The sequence below is a fragment of the Hemicordylus capensis genome, chromosome 1 (genome assembly GCF_027244095.1).
Source record: "Hemicordylus capensis ecotype Gifberg chromosome 1, rHemCap1.1.pri, whole genome shotgun sequence".
In the NCBI taxonomy this organism is placed as follows: Eukaryota; Metazoa; Chordata; class Lepidosauria; order Squamata; family Cordylidae; genus Hemicordylus; species Hemicordylus capensis.
The window spans coordinates 430,003,373-430,025,429 of NC_069657.1; the positions used below are offsets into that span (position 1 = coordinate 430,003,373).

Here is a 22,057-nt window from a genome sequence, read left to right on the forward strand (position 1 = left end):
AAGCCACATTCCTGCCCCGGCCGCGCAATCAACCCGTAAGGCGGGGCGGGGCTTAACAAAGTGATGGGCGGGGCCTGGAGGAAAAGAACGTGGAGAGAAGGCTTTCTCAGGCTTCTGACGCGGTAGACGGGCTCTGCGGTTCCCTTGCGGGGACGCTTGAGAAGGCCGGAGTTCCTATAGGCTGCGTCTCGTCCCCGCCTCCTCGTGGCTGCTGTTAGCGATTGGCGGGGCGAAAAGAGGTTGCTCCTTTCCGCGATTGGCTGCAGTGCCGTCACTCCTTCCCCTGCTTTCCTCCCTCCCTCCCACCACCCTCTCTCTCCCTGGACCTCGGGCAAGAGCCATTTCCCAGGCCGTGACGCGGGCGCTCGACTCCTTCTCCGCAACGAGGAGGCGGGAGCTGCTCACTCGCCCCGAGCCGAAGCGAGGCGATGCTGGGACTCGGGAGGGAACCGGCGCGGCGCTGAGAGCGCGAGAGATGTGCTGGCCCCGCGGCCCCGACAGCTTCAGGGGCTGCCTCCGACGCTGCTGCTGCTGCAGCCTCCGCGGCTGAGCCTGGCTTGGGTCGGTGAGTCTGGCTGGCAGGGATGGAAGGTGGACGGGAAGGGGAGGCTCGTCCTGGCCGGTGCTCGTAAAGGCCCCGTCGTCGAGTGGGGGGGGGAGGTGGGGGCGATATTCCTTGGAGGACGCTTCCCGCCCCACAGCAGAGACTTTAACGGAGGGGCGGGAGGAGTGGAGGGCAGACCCCCACCCCACTCCAGGGGAGTCTCCCCCCCATATTTCCCTCCACCTCAGTATCCTCCCGCAAAGCTCAGCTGGGTTATTGCAGGGCCAGCAGTTCTCTGGGCTCCCACCCTTCGTCAGAAATGCATATTTACCCAGCCTGGTGGTGCCTGCCTTTCCGCTCTTTGCAGCCTAGAGGTGGAAGCAGCAAGGCCCCGCAGCGGGAATTACTCCCCTAGCTTCCTAATCTCAATTATTATAATACCATTATTTCCCCCCCTGCCTCTGCAAGAAATCTTGCAGAGAACTCAAGAGGGGCACAAAGGGGTGGGTTGGTCGCTTGAAAACCAGGCACCTGGCTGGTGTGGGGTTATTCTGTATTTGGGGCTCGTCCAGGGCCAAGGTATGGCCAGCCCCCCAGAAGGTCGCCCTCCATTCATTCGTTTTTGCGAGTTGGAACGGTGAGCAGGGCTGTCGTTCTGAGTGGCTTGGTGGTCATGAGCACGGGAGGGTGGGTGAGAAGTTAACTGAAAGAAGGTTGGTGCTATATTGGGGGAAGCTGCAAAGGGGAGAATTTCTCCCCCCCCTTGCAATATGCTTCCATGAGATAGTTTTTCCTTTATTAATGGGTAGTGGTGACCATTATAGTTATGGCCTCGGGGGTGTAGCTATAGTTGAGGGAATGGGTTCAAAGAACCCAGGCCCTCCAGTTCCACCCCACTCTATTTTCTTCATTATCTCCCTCACTCTGAGGGGCTGCCAGGGAGAGCGGTGTACACGACCCCCTCTCCCCTAGCTATGCCCCTCGTTATGGTCGTGAGAATGGATCTTTGTGCTTGGAGTGGGAGTGAGTTATAGGCAAATGTGTGAGGAGAATTAAACAAGGCTGATTTATAGGATTGTTGCTCCAAATGGAGCATTTTCTTAGGACTATTTATTGTCTCCAGTAACTCTGTTTTGGTTGTCTAGCTTTGAAATTTAACACTAGCACTGAGCCACAGTCATTGCTTCTGAGGTGGTGGCATGCTTTTTCAGAATGGTTATTCCAAGTTTGAGTTCTGCAGCAGATAGAGAGCCATCCTATTATCTGTGTGAATCTAGCAATCTGATTGCTTCGTAAAACCAGACAAAGCCTCAGATTATTTCATATTCATCCTTGATGAAATATGTTAAAATCACTGTCAATTATAGGTGTGAAAAATGCTTGCAATGAATAGATCATATGAATTAAAAATCCATGTACAAAACTGCCATATACTGAGTTGGGCCATGGGCCCACCTAGCCTAATATTGCCTAATACTTGATCGACAGCAGCTCTCCAAGGTACCTGATCGTGCCCAGCCCTGGTACTTGACATCATGTAATTGGAGTTGGCAAGGGCTGAACAAGCCCTTGTCCTCAAAAAAGCAAGGGCTGTGTACTACTGATCTATGGTCCCTCCCTGTTATAGCTCAGTGCTCAACTGGATTGGTCTTGTATTCAAATTCCAGTGTAACCATGGATAAATTGTAATGAATCACTCACAGAAGCCCTGCAGTGCTTAGAAAAATATGCAAATTGTATTCAGATTGTTGCAGGTGACAATAGTCAGCTAAATGGGTGTGTGCAAACCTTAAGCAGGGAAGTTGTGGTCATTTGCGATGGGCAGAAATGTGGAGGTGTGGTTGCACATGAGGTTGTTCTTTCCCTACACTGCAGTGCTGTATCCATGTGCAAAATTTGCCACGTTTGAAGCAGATCTTATGAAATAAGTCACTTCCCCTCAGTCATAGTGTTTTATCTATAAGATTGGGCTAGCAGACTACTTCAAAGGTTTGTTTTGTGAGGATGAAAGAGTGATCAGTGTTCTCTTTATATAGTGTGGTACAAATGATTAATAAAAGGTTTTAGTGCTAGCCATGAATGTTATGTAATCTCTTTAAGAATAAACTAGTATGCAATCTCACTTTAATCTGAACCTTGATAGTGAAGAATGTAGTACAATTTTATACTAGGTATGTTGATGGAAGAATCGGAAGTCCTCAGACTTGGATATTATTTAACAGCCTACATTTTGAAAGGGGGTTATTCATTAACTGTACCAACCCCAAATCTATATAAATACTCTATCATGTATTCTGATATTAGCAGTTATTGATGCTGTTTTCCATTTGTTTTAATAGAGAAAAATATATTTTAAACAAAGTTCTTATGATTTTCCCACAGGAAAATAATTTCAAATAGGAAATGTACTCTTATGATCCACATCAATTTTATATGAACTTTCATATTATTAATTTACACAACACTTGTGTAAGGTCTTACAACATTTTCTGTTTAAATACACACTTAAGTGAAACTTCACTGGCTGAGATCCAGACTGCTACTTGTGAGCAGCTCCATTGAAATGGGTGGCTAACTTGTTGTTTTCAGTGGGTCTACTCATGAGTAACTTGGTCTGACTCCCAGCTGTTGGCTGACACACAGAGCAAGGATGCATCAGTGCAGCAAGAAAACAGTCTAAGAGAATTTCCCAACTAGCTGCACCAGTGTAGTGGGAAAGTAGCACTTGTTGATTCCCTCCTCTTCCTAAGAAGTCCTCTGTGGCACCTGAATATATGTTCCTGAGGACTGTGCAGCCTTTGGGGACACATTTTCAAGTGGCACACAGAGGGTTTCCTAGGGAAGGGGAGGGAATCAAAAATTGCTGCTTCCCCACTGTTATTGGTGCACTTAATTGGGAAGTCCTGTTAGACTGGTCTCTTGCTGCAGTGGTGCATCTTCACTCTGTATATCAGTCACTGTATTCTCTGTGTGTGAACTGGATTACGTTCTTATTCAAAACACTAAAGTTTTTGATTTATTTTTCTACTTCAGAGTAGATATCATTGCAGGATTAGAGCTTTATAGCCTAATCCTAAAAAAAAATAAATTGTTATGTCTATTGTTTTCACTGTAACTCCCTAACATATGAAGATGCCTCATAGGGAATCGGGCTACTGGTCCATCTAGCCCAGTATTTCTGCTGTGACTGTCAGTGGCTCTCCAAGGTCCATGTGTGCAAAGGATAGCAGTCCTAGAAATAGAAAGATGTAAACATGTGCATTTTGTAATACTAGGATTCCCTTTTTCTGGCGGCAAATGATTCCACTGTGACTCTTGCTCTAAACTATACTTAGTCTAGTGAAAGAGCTTTCTTGGTTCCATTTTCTCTTTGAAGTATATGTGCATACATGACTGGCTTTGTATTTGTCTTTCACACAAAATGGGTTAACTGGAATAGCCAGGAGGCCATGTGATGCATGGTAGTTCTAAGGTAAGTATCCAAGAAATGTTTGCAGCTTAGAATGATGTGCAGAGTGAATGAAGAGTATGATGCGTGTCTTGCAATTTGTCAGGCAAAATAAAAATGTTCATTCTGGGTCACATGTAGGACAGTGAAGTCGCAGAGCAATATGGAAGTGCCCTGAGGAAATGTCCGTTTGTGCAAACACATCTGTCCTTTTAGTGACACTAAGATATGAGCCAAGAAACTCCTTTTATTGGTGATGGAATATTTCATAAAATGCTATAGTTTAGAAACTGAGCCAGTTTGCATGCAAATAATCTTTAGATATTATCCAGGTTTTCTAATAATCTATAAAATTTGCAACATACACAGAATTCCCCAGTAAATTGAGCATATGACATTCTTGATTTAACTATTACTGAAGCTTTTACACTGTGGATTACTGTAGTGAAACATGGCTTAGGCTGAAATTCTAAACACATGTAATTGGGACTTCCAAGTAGACATGAACAGGATTATGCTCTTGATGGTCTCCTTATGAATGAAATCTCTTTCTCAATTTGTGAGAATCTCACCGTTATTTTTCAGTAAAGTTGACGGGGAACAGAGCAGGACAATCTTTGGATTAATTAAGTTGTTGGAAGTCTTATGAATAGTATTAATTGCATTAATACAATGTAATAGAAAGTGCATTGTTTCTCTTTGTTCTCACAGTATAGAGCAGTGTTCTTCATTTCAAGGCCTGGGAGCCAGTGGCAGTTCTCATTTGCCCCTGAGTGTGACTCCCTGAGTAAATGCCTGTATGAAGCTTCAGCCAAAGCCAAATACTCCACATAGCCCCTCAGGCACATCATGAAGGTGACTGTTTCCCACCCTAGGTTCTGCATCTTGTCTGGTGCTGGTGAGGCTCCTTTAAGGCAAATGGAACCTTCTCAAACCCAAGTGCCATCTTAGAAGGCTCCACATGGAGTGCCAGCAAGTATAGTCCTTTCCAGCACCATCTTAGAGCATTATGGAGGAAGCACCGAAAAAGACTAGAACTTCCCAGTGCTCCATGCGCACCTTCCAAGATAGTGCTGGAGTTTGAAAGGGCTCCAGTTCTCTTAAAGAGGCCCCAGTAGTGCAGCATTGCGTGGAAGTCAGCATGATAGGAAATGGCTCTTGCATTAAAGGGTGGTTTTTGTTTTTGTTTTGGCCAAGGTAATTTCCTTGCTTGAAAAATAGTGAAGATTACTGGTATAAAGTATGTATGTAGTTTAGTGTTTAGTAGTTTTGGGACTAGTACTAGATCATTCCTAAATACAGGATAAACAGTTTGCTAAAGCTATGGACTGAGAGTACTGACTGCTTTGTAATCTTGAAACAATAGTGTGCCTAAGGCTGTAATTCCAAACAGGAATAGAACAAAAGTAGCATTTCCTAGAAAACTAGGCAGTGAAAGTTCTTCAGTGGCTAGGCACTTGATAATTTATTTTGATTGTGGTTAGCTGCTCTAAATTATTTTGCATCATGGTCATCTAAAGTATTTTCAACCCAGATGCTAGAACTGTTATCTTATTATTAGGAAATCTGGCTTTGCTCATTGGACAGAAACTGGCAGAGAACATCTTCTGGAAGAATATATTATTCATATGTTCTTAGAACATATTCTAAGCCCCAAAGTATGCTTGAGAGGGAAGGGGAAATTGGCCAAAGTCACCCCTTTCCCCGCTCAAGCGATAGCACAGTGGTAATCCGGAATTCACACTGTTGCATGTGTGCAATGCTAGTCTGGATATCGGCCAATAAAATTTCAGAAATGGAATATCTTCCACTGGAAAATTAGTATGGGGACATTTTCTGAAAACATTTCCATTATGGAAAAATGTTCTGTCCCACATCTGATTATTATCATTAAAATATACTTATTGGGCATCTTAGGTTCATGTAACACTAAACTGTGGTACAGTTACATGAATGAACTTTGGGCTTCTGTGCTCCTAATTCTGAGGACCTCTTCCATGACAAACCATGGTTTGCCATTTCCCAGTTTAGATGTAAGCTATGGTTTGTTGCAAAAGAGGAACTATGAGAGGACTTGAGGAAAGCACATGAGCCTCTGAACCTAGTATATTATAGCTTGTAAATGGGTAAAGCCTCATAAGCCTTACAAACATCTCTTGGATTCGATACCTTGCCACAAGTTTTTTTGAAAACTTGATGACTGTCGCTTCCTGGCTGAGAAGGAAGGCCCCAGTCTGTCACATTGTCCATTGATCCTTGCTACTTAATATTCTGATATAGAACATGAAAAGTACAGTGGAGATTATTCTAACACTTCACTAATAAAATTGGTCAGCAGTTTGGCATTACCAGACACATGAGCACAATATGTTCAATAGTCCTTAGTTTTGTTGCATTACTTCTCTGGTGGTTGAGAAGTCTTTAATTTACTAGATGAACGGTTATATTTTATGAACTTTTGTCCAAAATGGTAGTGTTTTGCGAAGAAAGCATTTATCCTGATTATTTTAAAACTATTTACTCTGTATTAGGTTACCAGGTTCTGTGTGAATGCAAAGCTTTAACAATAAGGTTGCAAAGGCAATCTCAACCATACTTATTTCCTAGTAAATCCCATTAAACACAGATGAACTAAGCACATTTCAGTTCAGACTCTAAAACACTTGCACTTATTAAACAGGAACATATGCTGCAGCAGTCCTGTTGAGTGAATGTATGCAACATTCCTGTTGAGTGAATGTATGAATGTCCCAATTCATAGTTCTGAAGTCGTCAAAGGGATTTTGCTTTTGGATCAATCTCCATGCCCATTGTAGGCTACCCACAAGTAAATAGTTGTTAGATTAGGGCCGTAATGCCAAACACACTTGGGAGGGAAAGACTGCTTTCTCCCTGCTGCCCCACTACTGGGCTATAAACCCCAGTCAACCTATCTTCCAGGCTACCTGTTCTTTCATGCTGTCACATTTTGCTGTGCAGTTCCTAACCTGTATTAGCTAATGTCCATCTTTACCTTCACAGGATTGACTTAGTGGAAGAATGCTTTTGAACCAAATACATTTCCTACAAGATCACTCCTTGGCAATCATGCAGCTGTAGTGGCTGGTTCTGGAACCTGTTGCTTTTAAAGGATGCTGTCCATAATATGAAAATTATTCTGCCCCTTGAAGAATCTTGGATGACAGTCATGAACTTATGCTTCGTTAGTGCCATTGTTAACATTTTGCCTTAGTATGTGTCGCATTGCAAGACGCGATCTTAATTTCTTTCTATTTAAAAATTTAGTAAATGTTTTGGTTGCCCAAGTAAGAAATTGAATTGGATAGGTCCAGTAACAGCTTTGATTTTAGTGGTTCTTTGGACCATTCCATTTGGCTTAATTCATTCCATAGGAACTGGTTGTTATCATTTTCTCCTAGTAAGAACAAAATAATTAGGCCTTAAAACATATTTAAATATGTTTGTGGAATAATTTTTAAACTTTAATTGAATACCAGATTCCAGATGAGTAACTATTGCTTCATCTCACAGCACCAATTAACATTGTGTAGGTTTCAGTTTGATAGTGGTGAATGTTCATGAATTCAGTTGATCACTAGGCCAGAATTATGCCACTTAAACTTCATATTAACTGCTGATCTTTTTTAAAAATAATAATGCACAATTGTGTTCATTTTTAACTGGACTAAAATGTCTTGGTTTTCAAAATGAAGTGCCCCAGCACGTAGTATGTAACTGCTCATTTTGACTTCATAGGCCTGAAGCCTGATATTGTGCAGCTCTTGTCAAGTTGAGATAGGAGCAAAGGTGTATGTTTAACACACACACGTGCACACACACAGACACACACAGAGGCAGGAGGATCTCCTTATTGCTTTAATTAGTAAGCAAGCTAGGCCTGAAAGCTTTTATAGAAGTCGAAGTGTACTTTAAAAAAACACCAATGAAATATTTATATTTCATCTTTCTGTCCCACAGAGTGAGACCACCTCACAGGTAGCTAACAGATAAAATTTCAGAAACATCACAAATAACATCTCAGCAAAATTATATCAAGATTTAATAAAACTAGGTGGCAGTGGCTATAAAAACCAAACAATGTAATGGAGAAGAGGGGAGATATTTCAGTTCATGTCAAAGGTAGAACCGAATCCAGTATTCGCCAGATTTCTAAATGTCAGTAAGGAATGAAACTAGTCTGCAGAGGCAGGGAGTACCACCGTCTGGTGCTACATCTGAGCATTCCCTGTCCTGTGAACCCATCAGCCTGGAGGCCCTGCTCTCCGTCCTACTGAAAACTTGACTAGCCAGGCAGCATTGTGTGGTAGAAGACAGTCCATTATAAATATCCTGGTCCCATAACATTTAGATAAGGGCAAGCACTTTGAATTGGGCTTGGATGTCAGTAAAGATTGTACAGTATTTCAGCCTTGAACCTCCCCCCCACCCCCGATCAAAACTGTCACAGTAGCACAAACTGCTCTAGAACAGTACTGCAAATAGGCCTCTGCTGGTGTGGCTGGCTCCCTCCTTTGGCCAAAACCAGCTGGTGGTGCAAAGGCTGGATCTCTGCCTGATATTGTCCAGAACACACTGTGGGTTCAAGTCTGGATAACTGGGAGCAGTGGAAAAGTCGTCGTTAAAACATTAGGGAATTGACCAAATGTGCTGGTTTTATACTGCTGAAAAGGGACCTGGAACATTGGGTCGGTTTGCATCCTGAAGCCTACAGATTTGTCAGGAGCTATTAGTGCCCTGTTTCTCAACCATTCGGCTCTGACTTATGCCCAGCTTTGTGCACCCTTAGGCTGGTCCTCAAATTAGAAAGCTTTTTATTTTTGAAGTACTGATTTGACAACTTGTAGCCATTATTACGTTTTCTGACCCACCACCACCACCTCCAGTGAACACAAATGTGTGCATGTGTTTTAAAAAAAGATAATGGGAAGCAAAGGTGTTTCCAGGGTGGATTTGATTTAAATCAAACTGATTTAAATCATGATTTAAATCACTAGCAGGGTTGATAAAAATAAAAAAAATCCGATTTAAATAAAAAAAATGGATTTTTTTGATTTAAATCGGATTTTTTTTATTTTTATCCACCCTGCTAGTGATTTAAATTGTGATTTAAATCGTGATTTAAATCAGTTTTATTTAAACAAAATCCACCCTGGGTGTTTCTGAGCCAGTGCTGGCAATAGAGACCTGTTCTAATCCATTATTTTTAGACTTGACAGTTTGCAAAGGAACACATTGCTGTCCAGCTCAAAAATAATACTCTTCTTTCACAATGCCTTATTGTGTAGAAGTTTTAGGGCAGAAATTCCTGTCACCCCCCCTTCCCCCCCCCCCTCGTGAATATGTTCTCCTGTTGCTCACTGGTGAGGTTCTATAGAATGTAATGTCTTTGGAAGAGTAAAAGAAGGGAAAAGTGGGAAAGGGAAGGAGGAAATAAATAAATAAAGGAACTGAGGGAATAAATTCATACAGGGGAAACCTGTATGGAATTCCATTCTTGGGAAACCAAGAATGGAAAAATGAAGTATAGTCAGGGTGGTTTAGTACGTGGTTTTGTTTGAACTTTTGTGGCGGGGGTGGGGGTACCCACTTACTTACCTTTGTGAGTACTGTTACTAGTCCTGGAACTTGAAGTAAATCGAACAGTTCTAGTTGCATCAGGAAACTACTTTGCTTTAGCAACCTAAGAATTTTATGAAAAAGGAAACCCAGGATAACATATCTGATGAAGCAGTACAATCCATTATTAGGCTTATGGCATTAGAAGAGACATAGCAGGTTATCTGTTCAACGTCTTCCAATAGGGTGATTTAAATCATTTGTTAACAGATTAAAATCCAGTGTGTTTTTAGAATTCTCCAGAGAGCAGGAGTCTGTAGTTCCTCTAGGCAAATAGCTCTGATTCACTTATTATTTGGAGCATAAATGAAACTAATTTAAGCAAATCTCACTTATCTGGTCTTCTTCAAAAAGTCAATGGATGTAGGATCCATTATCCAACCTGAGAATTTAAGGACAGTTTTTTATTCCTTTTGCTAAACTTGCAGCAAATACCTCATGCAGCGTCATCAGCTTCAGATTCTTCTTGCTTAAAATGTGTGTCCCTCTTAAATTCTCTGGCTTAAAGTGTGTGACTTGTAAAGGGACACTTGAACTTCTCTAACAGGAATATTTTCTTCACATATTAGCTGAATTTAATTCTTTTGCAGTAAGTGAGAGAAGATCTAATCCACAGTATGATTGTTTTGATGCACTAAAATTATTAGGAGAGAACATTCAGATCCTTAGGAAAAAGCCCTCATTTTGCTGCTTAACTTGCTGTAGCTTGACTGTAACTTGTGCTTGAGGTAGAGGGAGAATTATGTTTATAATAGTAGTTTTACATCACTAGTGGAACCACCACCCACCCAGTCACTTTAAAGAAGACCTTTAATCTGGAGTTCCCCACCTATAATGACTCTGGCTCTCTCCAAGAGAGCCTGTAAGAAATCTTAAGTTCCTTCTCATTTTTAGTGTTTTAGTTACATACATACATATATACACACACTCTAAGGATGTACGTGGCCCATCTCGTGGTATGTGGCACATCTCGCAAGAGTTCTGACAACAGGCACGGATGAGGGTTCTGCGGCAGAAAGCTGCTGCTGAGGAGGAGGGAGGGCAACAATGGAGAGGAGACAGAAGGCACAAAGGAGGGTTGAGCAGTGGACAGAGGGGCAGCTGCTGCCACGCTCAGAGCTGAGGGCGGTGTGAGTGGGGACCACTGTCGCTGCTTTCGTCTCTCCCTCTGGCTGCCTTGCCACTGGAGCCATGGAGCGCCTTGCTCCTCCAGCCCACTGGGAAGTGCTTCAGGAAGAGTTGCGGCAGGGCATGGTGGTGGTCCAGGCAGGCTCTAATCGCCAGCCTCTGTTGCATTGCCACACCAAGTCTCGAGCTGGGGCTTCCCGTTCAGCCTGCAAGGATGGCCAGGCTCACTCTCGTGGAGCTTTCTCTCCCCCCGCCCCGGCTTAAGGCAGGCAGGAGAGGGAAAACCGGGCAGGGGTCTGGAATGGCTGGTGGGGGTGCAGAGACGTGCCAGTGGGGCACAGAAGAGAGGAAGCTGAGGCAGAGATGGCAGCGGAGGTGGCAAAATCTCTTCCTTGGACTCTCCTGCCGAAATGTCAGGTCGGGCCATTTCCGACCCATTTCGGGACTCTTTGCACATGTGTGCAGAGAGCCCCCAAATGGGCCTAAAATGGCCCAACCTGACATTTGGGCGACAGAATTGCTCAAGGAAGGATGCTTTGCAGCTTAAGGCATGGGGGAGGCAGGGAGCCAGATCAGTGTGTGAGTGTGTTTGTGTGTGTGTGTGAGAGAGAGAGAGAGAGAGAGAACTAGTGTACAGATCGAATCGCTGAAATCCCCCCAAATCACTAAAAAACCACAAATACTCGGGTCGCAGTTGGCAAGACCTGTCACAATTTCCTCCTATTCACATATATTCAAAACCGTGGTGGTAAAACTGTGGTTGGCAAGATATTATTGTACTCTAGTTTGTAGTTCAGAGCTTTCTTAAAATTGCTTTCTTTACTCTAAGACTCAAGAAACTTAAATTAAAAAGCTATTCTATGCTTTCTCCTGGCAAAACCTGGTTTAATTCTGTAGATGATTTCTCTATCTACAGCACAATCTTGATCTAAATCCCAGTAAACTTTAAGATGCCTCTTCAAAAACTAACCAGTTTTGTTCATAGATCTTTTTATAACTTCAAATGTGCTCTCATAAATTTGGATTTTAGTTAGTATTTCTCAAGTTGGTTTCAAAATCATTATCTTTTTCAGTGAATGAACTAATTGTGTTCCTTTTCCTTGGTCTATTAATTTGTTCATTTCTCACCCTTCTTCCATTTTCCCTCTGTAAATTCCTTTGTTTCTTTTACCTTTACATTTATCTTGTTTATCTTATTACCTGCTCAGATTTTTTTTAAAAGAAAGCTTATAATTTCCAGTCACTTCCAATTGCAATACTTTCTCTCTTTTCCTGGTTTTGAACTTTAAGTGTTTTGTTAAAGTAGCACTTTCCCCAGTAGAAACTTCTATATTCATGCAAAAATGAGGTAGATAAATATTATCTATAGTATTTTCCATGTTTTCTTCTTAACTAATGATAAACATATTTAGATACATTTCCGCTATATACATTCCAATTAGCTAGTTTAATAACATAAAAATAAGAGATAATATGCAATGACAGACCATTCATAAATTATGTGCATACAATACTACCTAAGTATAGATTCACTGAGTTCCTCTGATCCTTATCAAATGCGAAACTGTAATCTAAACTTAATATACCTTCTTTATCAAGGCACAGTAATTTTTCCTTTAAACAATTAATTTCAATAGATGTTAATGACATACATCTTTATTCAAATACTACATATAAATCTGGCAAAAGCATGATGATTCATATCAAAGTTCACTTTTGTTATATTTTTATTAGTCTTCAACAGTCAACTTGAGTTAATGCATAGAGGAGGATATGATTGGCATATTTCTTCAGAAAGTTATCCTATTATACATCATCTGATTGTCGCATTTGAATGTGATACTATGAGGTCATTCCCACAATCAAAAGCTGTGTTCTACCTGGGTTTGGAAGCTGTGTGCATGCCCAATTAGGCATGTGCACGGACCGGTTCGGAGGCCATTCTAAAGGCCTCCAGACCGGTCCGGACACGGGGTGGTTTTGGTTCGGGTGGGGGGTTCCAAAAAGAATAGGGGGGGCTTTACTCACCCCTTCAAGAATTCTGAAGTATATATTCGAGTAAGCGGGCGGCATACCTCCCTGCCGCCCGCTTCACTCCCCCTCCTCCGGCGGCGCGCGTTTCTCCTCGTGTTTCTGGCTTCAATTACAATCGGGCGGCAGGGTAGCTCCCAGTCCCTGCCGCCCGGCTCTTCAATACCCCCGTGTCTCGGCTGGCGGCCGCCCCCTGCTTAGACCCAGGACCCCTGCCGCCCCTTCCCTTCCAATACACAGGCGGTCGGCAGGAGAGCTCTCCTGCCGACCCCGTCCCCTTCCCCGGCTCGGCTGCAAATGGCTTCCTAGAAGTCATTTGCAGCCGAGCCGGGGAAGCGAGCGGACGGCAGGGAGTTCTCCCGCCGCCCGCTCGCTGAAGTTAACGTTAACTTCAGCGAGCGGGCGGCGGGAGAACTCCCTGCCGTCCGCTCGCTTCCCCGGCTCGGCTGCAAATGGCTTCTAGGAAGCCTTTTGCGCAGGTGCGCAAAAGGCTTCCTAGAAGCCATTTGCAGCCGAGCCGGGGAAGGGGACGGGGTCGGCAGGAGAGCTCTCCTGCCGACCGCCTGTGTATTGGAAGGGAAGGGGCGGCAGGGGTCCTGGGTCTAAGCAGGGGGCGGCCGCCAGCCGAGACACGGGGGTATTGAAGAGCCGGGCGGCAGGGACTGGGAGCTACCCTGCCGCCCGATTGTAATTGAAGCCAGAAACACGAGGAGAAACGCGCGCCGCCGGAGGAGGGGGAGTGAAGCGGGCGGCAGGGAGGTATGCCGCCCGCTTACTCGAATATATACTTCAGAATTCTTGAAGGGGTGAGTAAAGCCCCCCACCCCACTCTTTTGGAACCCCCCACCCAGTGCCGGACCGCAGCTCCGCGGTTTCGTGCACACCCCTATGCCCAATTTTTGGTTGTGTGGAAGTAAGGTAAGAGGAAAATCTGGGTAGCTATTCCTCTTACCTTGTTTCCACACAACCGAAAGTTGGGAGCGCACACAGCTCCCAAACAGCTTCTCCAAAATAGGGCTGAGAGAGATTCCTTCCTGCAACCTTGAAGACACCACTGCCAGTCTGTGTCTGAGCTAGATAAACCAATGGTCTGACTCAGTCATTCTGACTGAACTAGATAAACCCCTCCACTATTCTTCAATTTATACGCACAAGAGGAGGCCACTATGTCCCTGCAGCTCTTGAACTGTTCCAAGCCAAGTTATTTGCCCAACTACTCTATGGCGCTCAATTGGATCCTTTTCCCAATATCGTGACTTTGGAACGGGTACAATCCAAGTTCCTCAGGGCAGCACTGCGTGTACCAAGATGTGTTTCCATTGCTACATTATGCCTGGAGACAGGCCTGATCAAGATTGAGGCTAGCATATGGGGTGGCCACTCTCTCCTATTGGCTTAAACTGTCCCTCAGTCCAATTGGTCTTGCCCCTCTAATCCTTCCTGACGATCACCATTCTATATGGGCTCAGGCAATTGAGATGAAATTAGCTACACTGGTCCTCGCCCCTCTGTCCTTGATCAACAGGAGATATGTTCAGGCAAAAGCTATCATCAAACAACGCATCACAGACACTGAGCGTCAAGTGGATCTCAGCAGTGTCCCAAAGTTTTGTATAAGTGAGGAGCTTAGATATATCGCCTCTCCGGCAACATGCCTTTCTCAACTGGAGGCCCCAAACCACAGAAGGGTGTTCACTCTGGCCCGCTGCCATGGTCTCCCCTCAGCAGTTATAGAGGGTCAATACAGAAAGATCTCGCATGCCCTTATTTCTCCACTGTTGAACAAGCTTCCGGGGCGTATGAGTCACTTCTGTATTCAATTGCTGCTATCTGACTCTAACCCCACTACCACCACCACCACCACAAAGATTGTTGCCAAGTTCTGTGTGGCTGCGATTGGCATCCGGCGAAAGATGATAGCTGATGGGCTCCCCTAATTTGAGTCCTGATAACACTCACCTCCATATTCTTTGTATCATATTAATTGTGCCATGGCAATGCATAATTTTATTAGATTAATGCAGTGTAACTTCACCATTTAGCGTATTTTAGTGTATTTTACCATTTAGTGCAATTCCGTGTAACTTTACCATTTTTAGTAATAGTCCAACTTATGATAACCATTATAGTTTTAACCATTCTTAATTTTAATTCTAGCTATTTACCACATATGAAATCATTTTCAGCTATATTACTACTACTATTTGAATAACCCTTCTATCTTTTCTGTGCATTTTATTATGGGAAAGTATGTTTAGCGCTTTTAGTTTTTTAGTAGCTTGTTTCTTTTTAGTAGCTTGTCTCTTTTTAAATTGTAATTATTTTAAATTTTAGCCTTTTCACAATAGCTATCATCATATTTGCAATCACCTCTGTCAACATGTAAACTTTCTCCAGTATTACCTTCATTAATGTGTAATTTTATGCTGGTCTCTGACCGTAATAACGCTTGAGCTTGAACTTGATAAACAAATGGTATGACTCAGTATATGGCAGCTTCCTATGTTCCTATGCCCCGCATTCCTTTAAACAAATGGAGGTGGTCCAATCAAAACTCTTTTGTGTTTTATTCTCGGCCCCCAGATGCATGCCCAATGTCATTCTATAGCTGCAGGCCGGCCTAACAAGAGTGGAGGCCAAGGTTTGAATTAAAGTCATTTTCTTTAGGGTTAAAATAATTAATCCTCTTGTTTTGGAAGACCGTTTCCAAACTAGCTGGCGTAAGCAACTCAATGATACTCTGGGCAAGCATGGATTTCCCTTTCAATTTCTAATGCTTCTGGGCCTTGATGCTGCTAAATGGCTTATAAAACAGGATATAGTAGACATTGAAAAACAGAGCATCCTGACATGGATTTCTGCAAGAAACATTCTTGGTAGTTTCATGAATTACCCTAAACCAGCCCACTATTTAATGAATGTAACTACCTTATCCCAGAAAAGGGCCTTCTCCCTTGCACGACTTAACACACTCCCATCTGCTGTACTGGAGGGTAGGTACTGTAAAATCCCTATTACCAGTCGAATCTGTCCTTGTGGGCAGGGCGTTGAAACTATGACTCATGTTTTTCTATATTCATTTTGCAGAGATTTCTCATCTCTCCCCCGCCCCTTAGCAAACATTCATGTTAGAACAGATGATGGATATACAACATCTTAATTAGCTGATTGCTGTGCATCTACAACACTGTGTGTGGCCAAATTTTGTGTGCCTGCATGTAAGATGAGGCCTGAGCTGATTTGAGTATCAGTGTTTTGCATTACTTGCACTATTTTTGTTTTGTTTCTGTGATGTTGGGTCAGTGACCATAATAAAGCTTTCATTCATACATCACCTGATAGTCAAATGAGGTCAAACTGTCAATTTGATTAGTCATTATTTAGAAACTGTGATTTAACAATTATAAGTAGAGCTTAATGCTCTTCACAACAGGCTGTAAAAAGGAGACTTGTTGCTATGCTCTGAGGACTCTAGGATTGTCCAAATCAGGAAGATTATTTTCTTTGGTATAAGCAAAAACAAAAAATGATTTTTGAGAGCCACATGGTGGTATTAAGAGGATGCAGCTTCAAGCTTCCTGCAAGTGAATACAAGTGATCATAGAAACATAGAAAGCTGCCTTATACAGAGTCAGACAATTGATCCATCTAGCCCAGTATGCACAGACTGACAGTGGCTTGTCCAAGATTAAAGACAGGAGTCTCTCTCAGCCCTATCATGGAGATGCCAGAGAGGAAACTTGGAACCTTCCGCATGCAGATGCTCTTGCCAGAGTGTGCTCACACACAGAGGTCATTCCCATAATCAAAAACCTGTGTTCTACCCACGTTTGGGAGCTGTGTGTGCTCCCAACTTTCAGTCATGTGGAAACGGGGTAAGAGGAATAGCTACCCAGGTTTTCCTCTTACCTTGCTTCCACACAACTGGAAATTGGGCACGCACACAGCTTCCAAACCCAGGCAGAACACATTTTTTGATTGTGGGAATGACCTCATAGTCTCATAGTAAACCAGAGCAGACCCTGCTTAGCAAAGGGGACAGTTCATGCTTGCTTCCACAAGACCAGCTCTCCTCCTCTTCATACTTAGCCCCAAGGTGTGGCTTCAGTTGTTATACAGTCTTTGAGGGAAGAAAAGTTGTTGCCCTACATCTCCAGGCAACAGTTTTCACCCAGCTTAGGGGTTTTTTGGGGTTTTTTTTTGGCATTTGTAGGCTGCCCTCCCTGTAGTTAGTAGTTGTGGAGATGACAGCTGATGGAGCATCTTTCTTCTGCCACATTATTCCTGTCCCACACCTGTATATTAAATTTCTATATAAAACAATCAAGAAATAATGGTAAGGATTAAAGCTCTGGAACAAGGTTTTCCTAATTACTCAAGTGTACATAAAATAAGCTGGCACTTTAATATTTCTTGCATTTATATTCTGCTGTCTTCATGACGGAACTCAAGGCAGTGTACATTAGATTTCCAGGTGGTCTCTCATTCAGGCACTTTCCATGCAGAAATCTGGTATGGTAGACCAGGCTTGGAGATGGTGATGGTGGCCCACCTGTGAGACTACCCAGTGACTTTCATAGCTGTTTGGCTGTATGATTTTGGACTTAGCATATTCAAACCCATTACAGCACACTGATGTTCATCCTAAAAGGCTGTTTTGAAACTTGAGCCCACTTCTCTCGATTCTTTCTGCAGTGGAGCAGTTTCTTCCTCTTTCATATGGTGCCTTTCTCGCTGCTATTTTTTTCCTTCCAAGTTGGACATCCCAGTTAGTCAGGCTTTCCTCAAGTCTTGAATTGTCAAGAGATTTTGTTACGCCAAATGCCTTTGACGGTAGTGTTGACTCCAACTGCTCTACTACTCATAGGCACATATAAAATACAACCAGTCTTGGGTGCATTTAATTCAGGCAGCGAAATCCTGGAAAGGCATTTTAACTCTTGTGGCTTGGGTAATAGCGGTGGTCTTTCATTTCTGCATTTCATTTCTGTTGTGAATATTGATACGTGACTGAGCTATAAAAAAGGAAATTTGAAGTCAGTGGCCTTTGTTAAACTGTATTCAGCAGTAAATAATTTCCTTCTATATGATTACATTTGATAGAATCTGTATAAAGCTGTTCTTATGTAATCTTAGCTGACTTGATCCAGATCATCAGTTCTGGGTAAAGTTGAATTCTTTCAGCAGCCTTGCCTCCATTTAGATGTTACTAATTGATTAATTACTTTGATGGAACATTTGTAAGAGGAAAAATGTCTTTTTTCAGAGTCAGATGTAGGATTATGTAATGAAAATCCCTCTTCCAAAGCAGTCAACTCTTGCAGGAGTTGGAGTAGCACTTATTTGTAGGAAGAACATATGAGCTGTGGTTGTATGAAGTGTCAGCCTAACTTGGAAGCAGCTGTTTGAAAGCTTTACTTCAATACACTTCATATTGTTCTTCGTGTAATTCCAAAAATGATTTTATCAGCTCCCTATCCTCCTTACTTTTATAAGTGTGTTTGAATTGATTGTACAGCTACAAGTTAAAAAAAACAAAACAATTTACATGAGAATTATTCATCTTACCCTCTAAGTGGCCTGATTCACACCTTCATTGGAATCTAGGTTTAATGTGGGTTACTGATATTAGCATGATTCTGTGAACGCACACCAAGATGGTTTATGGCCTGAAATGAATCTGAGATTCTCACTTTGATGTGGGTTCACACAATCATGCCAGTGTCTGTAACCCACATTATATTTAGATTCAAACAATTTGATTGAACCAGGACTGTGTAGTATGGGGTAATCATTTAGCTGTAAGTTGTTCTAGGAAGCTGCCTTTTACTGAGTCAGACCATTAATCTATCTAGTTTAGTATTGTTTAGTGACTTGCAGCAGTTCTCCAGGGTTGCAGGCAGGGGAGTATCTTTTCCAGTCCTACCTGGAGATGCCAGGATTGAACCTAGGACCTTCTGCATGTGAAACTGAGCTACAATGTCTGGTTCTCTATGAGATGCTGGTCTTGTAGCAGCAAGCATGAATTGTCCCCTTTGCTAAGCAGGATCTACCCTGATTTGCATTCAAATAGAACACTGTAAGATATTCCCCTCAAGGATGTGGCTGCTCTGGGAAGAGTAATCTGCTTGTATGCAGAAGGTTCCAAGTTCCCTCCATGGCATCTCCAGATAATGTTGAGAGAGACTCCTGCCTGTAACCTTGGAGAAGCTGCTGCTAGTCCATGTAGACAGTACTGAGCTAGATGGACCAATGGCCTGACTCAGTATAAGGGAGCTTCCTGTGTTTATACTCATACCCCATACTTAGTGCATGTTGAGTAGGACTCGCTCACCATAGACCTTCCTGGATCGCAGAAGCAAAACATATAACATTGATAATGCACAGAGAGAAGTAAAACACCAACCTGTCTTAAGTTGGCAGCAAAGCCAGCAAATAGCACTTTCCACACTGGCAACTAACCCTCAACTTTGAGCACCAGAACTCAACAGAATTAGCAAGCCTCCCTCTTTATGCACTAGAGCTAACAAACAGTCTGGCCTGCTTGGGGAAGAATAAATTCCTTACTGTTGAAGCAGACTAGATGGTCCTTCTGTTCATTCTCCACCAAGGAGTGGAGGGTGGACAAATAAACGTATAGTTGTTTGCAGAAGGCAGAAGTGAGTTTCAGGTGAACCATGTAGAATCCTAGACTTCTTTGCAAAGGTCGGGAGTTATTCAAGGATGAGGTGACCTTGTAGCAGCCTGGAAATCAGGGTCTGTTCAAACTATCTTGGAGATATCTGGCAAAAAGCAGGATGTATAGATGGGCCATCAGTTTGTTACCAAGTAAATCTGAACAGGTGGTGAACCTTTGAATGGACCCTAACCCGTTTTACAGTGCATATGCTACATCCACCAAGTCAAGCATGTTGTGACAAGACCTGTAACTACTTACCCCAATCATTGACATGGGCTTGGGATGAGTGGTTGCCCCACCTGGAGAAACCCATTCATGTCACTCTGGACTGTTTTTCATCTACAGTGGGCAAACTGTTAATGGAAGTTGACTCATCTTTGGAGATATTGTGTACTGGGATTCCAGTAACAATGTCCTAAAAGACACAGTTTGACAATCCCCAAATGCCAGCTTGCCACAGTGCCTGGAAATGCCAAAGCCAGGTGATGAACTGATGCAACCAGGAGGAGTGAGCAAGCCATCATCTGCCTGAGCCTGAAGAACTTGACCAGAAGGAGTAGCAAACAAGATTGAGAATCTGCCTCTTCATAAAGTGAAGGGCAGTCCTGAGAGTGGATTACATTTCTTCCTCCACCCCCCAACAAAGCAGTAGGCAGTCTGGCTCCCAAACATTTGGATTCCTAGAGCCAAATAAATTTAGGGCCTGCTAAAAGGACACGGTTAGACAAGCATAACCTACAAGGATTCAGAATTAACTCTCAACTGAAGGTTGAATTATAAACTAGGCTTGTGAATGGGCTGGTCACCGAGTTGTGTCTAGGTAGGTAAGCTTTACACAAAGTTGTGGGTTTATTTCTCTCCCCTTAGGCCATAAATGAGTAACATGGGTATAGTGTGGGCAGGCAGGTTAGTACAACTGATTGTGGATTAGTACTTTCTGTGGACTAATTTAAAGTCTCTATAAATGGCAAGTTTTGTATAATTGCCGACAACATTTCAGGCAGACCCCTGAATGCTACTAGAGCATGTGGAAAGGCAGCCCATCTTCATACCTATATATGTGATATATAACAACATGAAATTAAAAATAGCAGTCTTTTCCCACTTACAAAAACTTGCCTGCCTTGTTGTCTCAAGGCATTTCCTACCTGCCACAGCCAATTGGGAGAATAGCTCTTCAAGCCTGGTATGATTTCAACTGGCAGCCAGGGCAGACGCTGGTGTATGACTCTAATCTTAAAGCCTATTCAGTTGCGTGCCTGGATGAATGTTCTCATGCAGTCCTCGGGAGCTATCTCGGAAAATGTATGGAGCAGGCTGGTTTCTGTTGACAAGCAGCCAAAGACTGGAGAAATATAGCCTAAAGTACTGCTTTACAGCATCAATGGGGGGGGATGCTGGATTCGAAGAACCTTTGTTCTTTTCCTTGTCCTAGTAATTGCTTCCAAAGTCTCCTGCCAAATCAGCACTCTGTTTAAAAAAGAAGCCTTTGACAGATCCTTTGATATCCATAGGAAGGACCTAGAGCAATTGATAACAATGTGCTACTATTTACCCCAGAACTCTGCTGGCAATGAGGTTCTGAGAATATCAAGGTGAAGCTGTGCAGAAACCTGCAATGAAACTTCCCTGGAAAGATGGAAGTGCCCTGGTTTCTGTGGAAGCTACCAGCAAGCCAGTGATAGACTCCAGTACTTTAAGAGGTAAAAGCTGCAAAGATCAATCCAGTTACAGCTTTGACTGTAGTCCAAGCTTCTAGGTGAGTTCCTACAATGCACAAGCACAATTATTTGCTGGTTAGTGGCACAGTCCCTAGAAATTACCAAGGCATTGTGGTCACATTTATTATTTCTTCTAACATATCCTTCCCCTTTTACACAAACCAAAGAGGTTGGTAGCTGCATAATAAATCTAATCTAAAATGACTTTAAAAACAGTGTGCTATTAACCAGTTCAATAAAATAAGATGCAAAGTGGTGAACACAATAGCCAAAAGTCACTTGAGGTCAACGTGAATAGGAAGTTCCTCCTTTATTTGTGGTTGTGTAGTTCATCATGAGTGCCACCTTGATGGCTATGTGTTTTGCACATCTGATGCATGGGGGTAAATACAGCAGTGTGTCATTTTGTGCCTTGTCAAGGACCCTGATCTTAAACATGTAGCTGCTCTGGATTGGTGAATATCTCCTCCCCTGTTAGAGGGCTGTATGTGCTCTGGCCATGTGGTGACAATTACTATCTTATAGGTGCTGTGGTCACAACAAAATGTACACACTTATACCTCAGCGTGTTGGGCTACTTGGGAGCTAGTATTGACTTTTCCCTGGTGCTGCTTGATGTACCCCTGCAAAATCATCTTAACTAGACTAGAAATTGTACATACAGTATAACTCATGCATGCAACAATAGCTCTACATGGTCATCTCCAAATCTCTGAAAATCTCCTGTCTGTACCCAACTGAAGCGATTGTAGTGTGACAAGTTATTGGGAGAAGCAAATGTCTATAGGAGAACTGAACTTGTAATTTTGACAGATTTATTCTGCACCATAGCTTCCAGCTAGTTGTAAATTTGTGAGATTCTCCCCACC

At 42.9% G+C, this 22,057-nt stretch overlaps 1 protein-coding gene across 1 annotated transcript in view; it reads left to right on the top strand.

Moving 5' to 3' along the window:
* Nucleotides 1–278: 278 nt before the first annotated feature.
* Nucleotides 279–22,057, top strand: part of SOCS5 (suppressor of cytokine signaling 5) — a 37,700-nt gene continuing 15,921 nt past the window's right edge. Inside the window, exon 1 of the mRNA XM_053312347.1 lies at nt 279–565. The gene's annotated coding sequence lies outside the window, so the exon portion shown is untranslated. The remainder of the gene's footprint in view (nt 566–22,057) is intronic.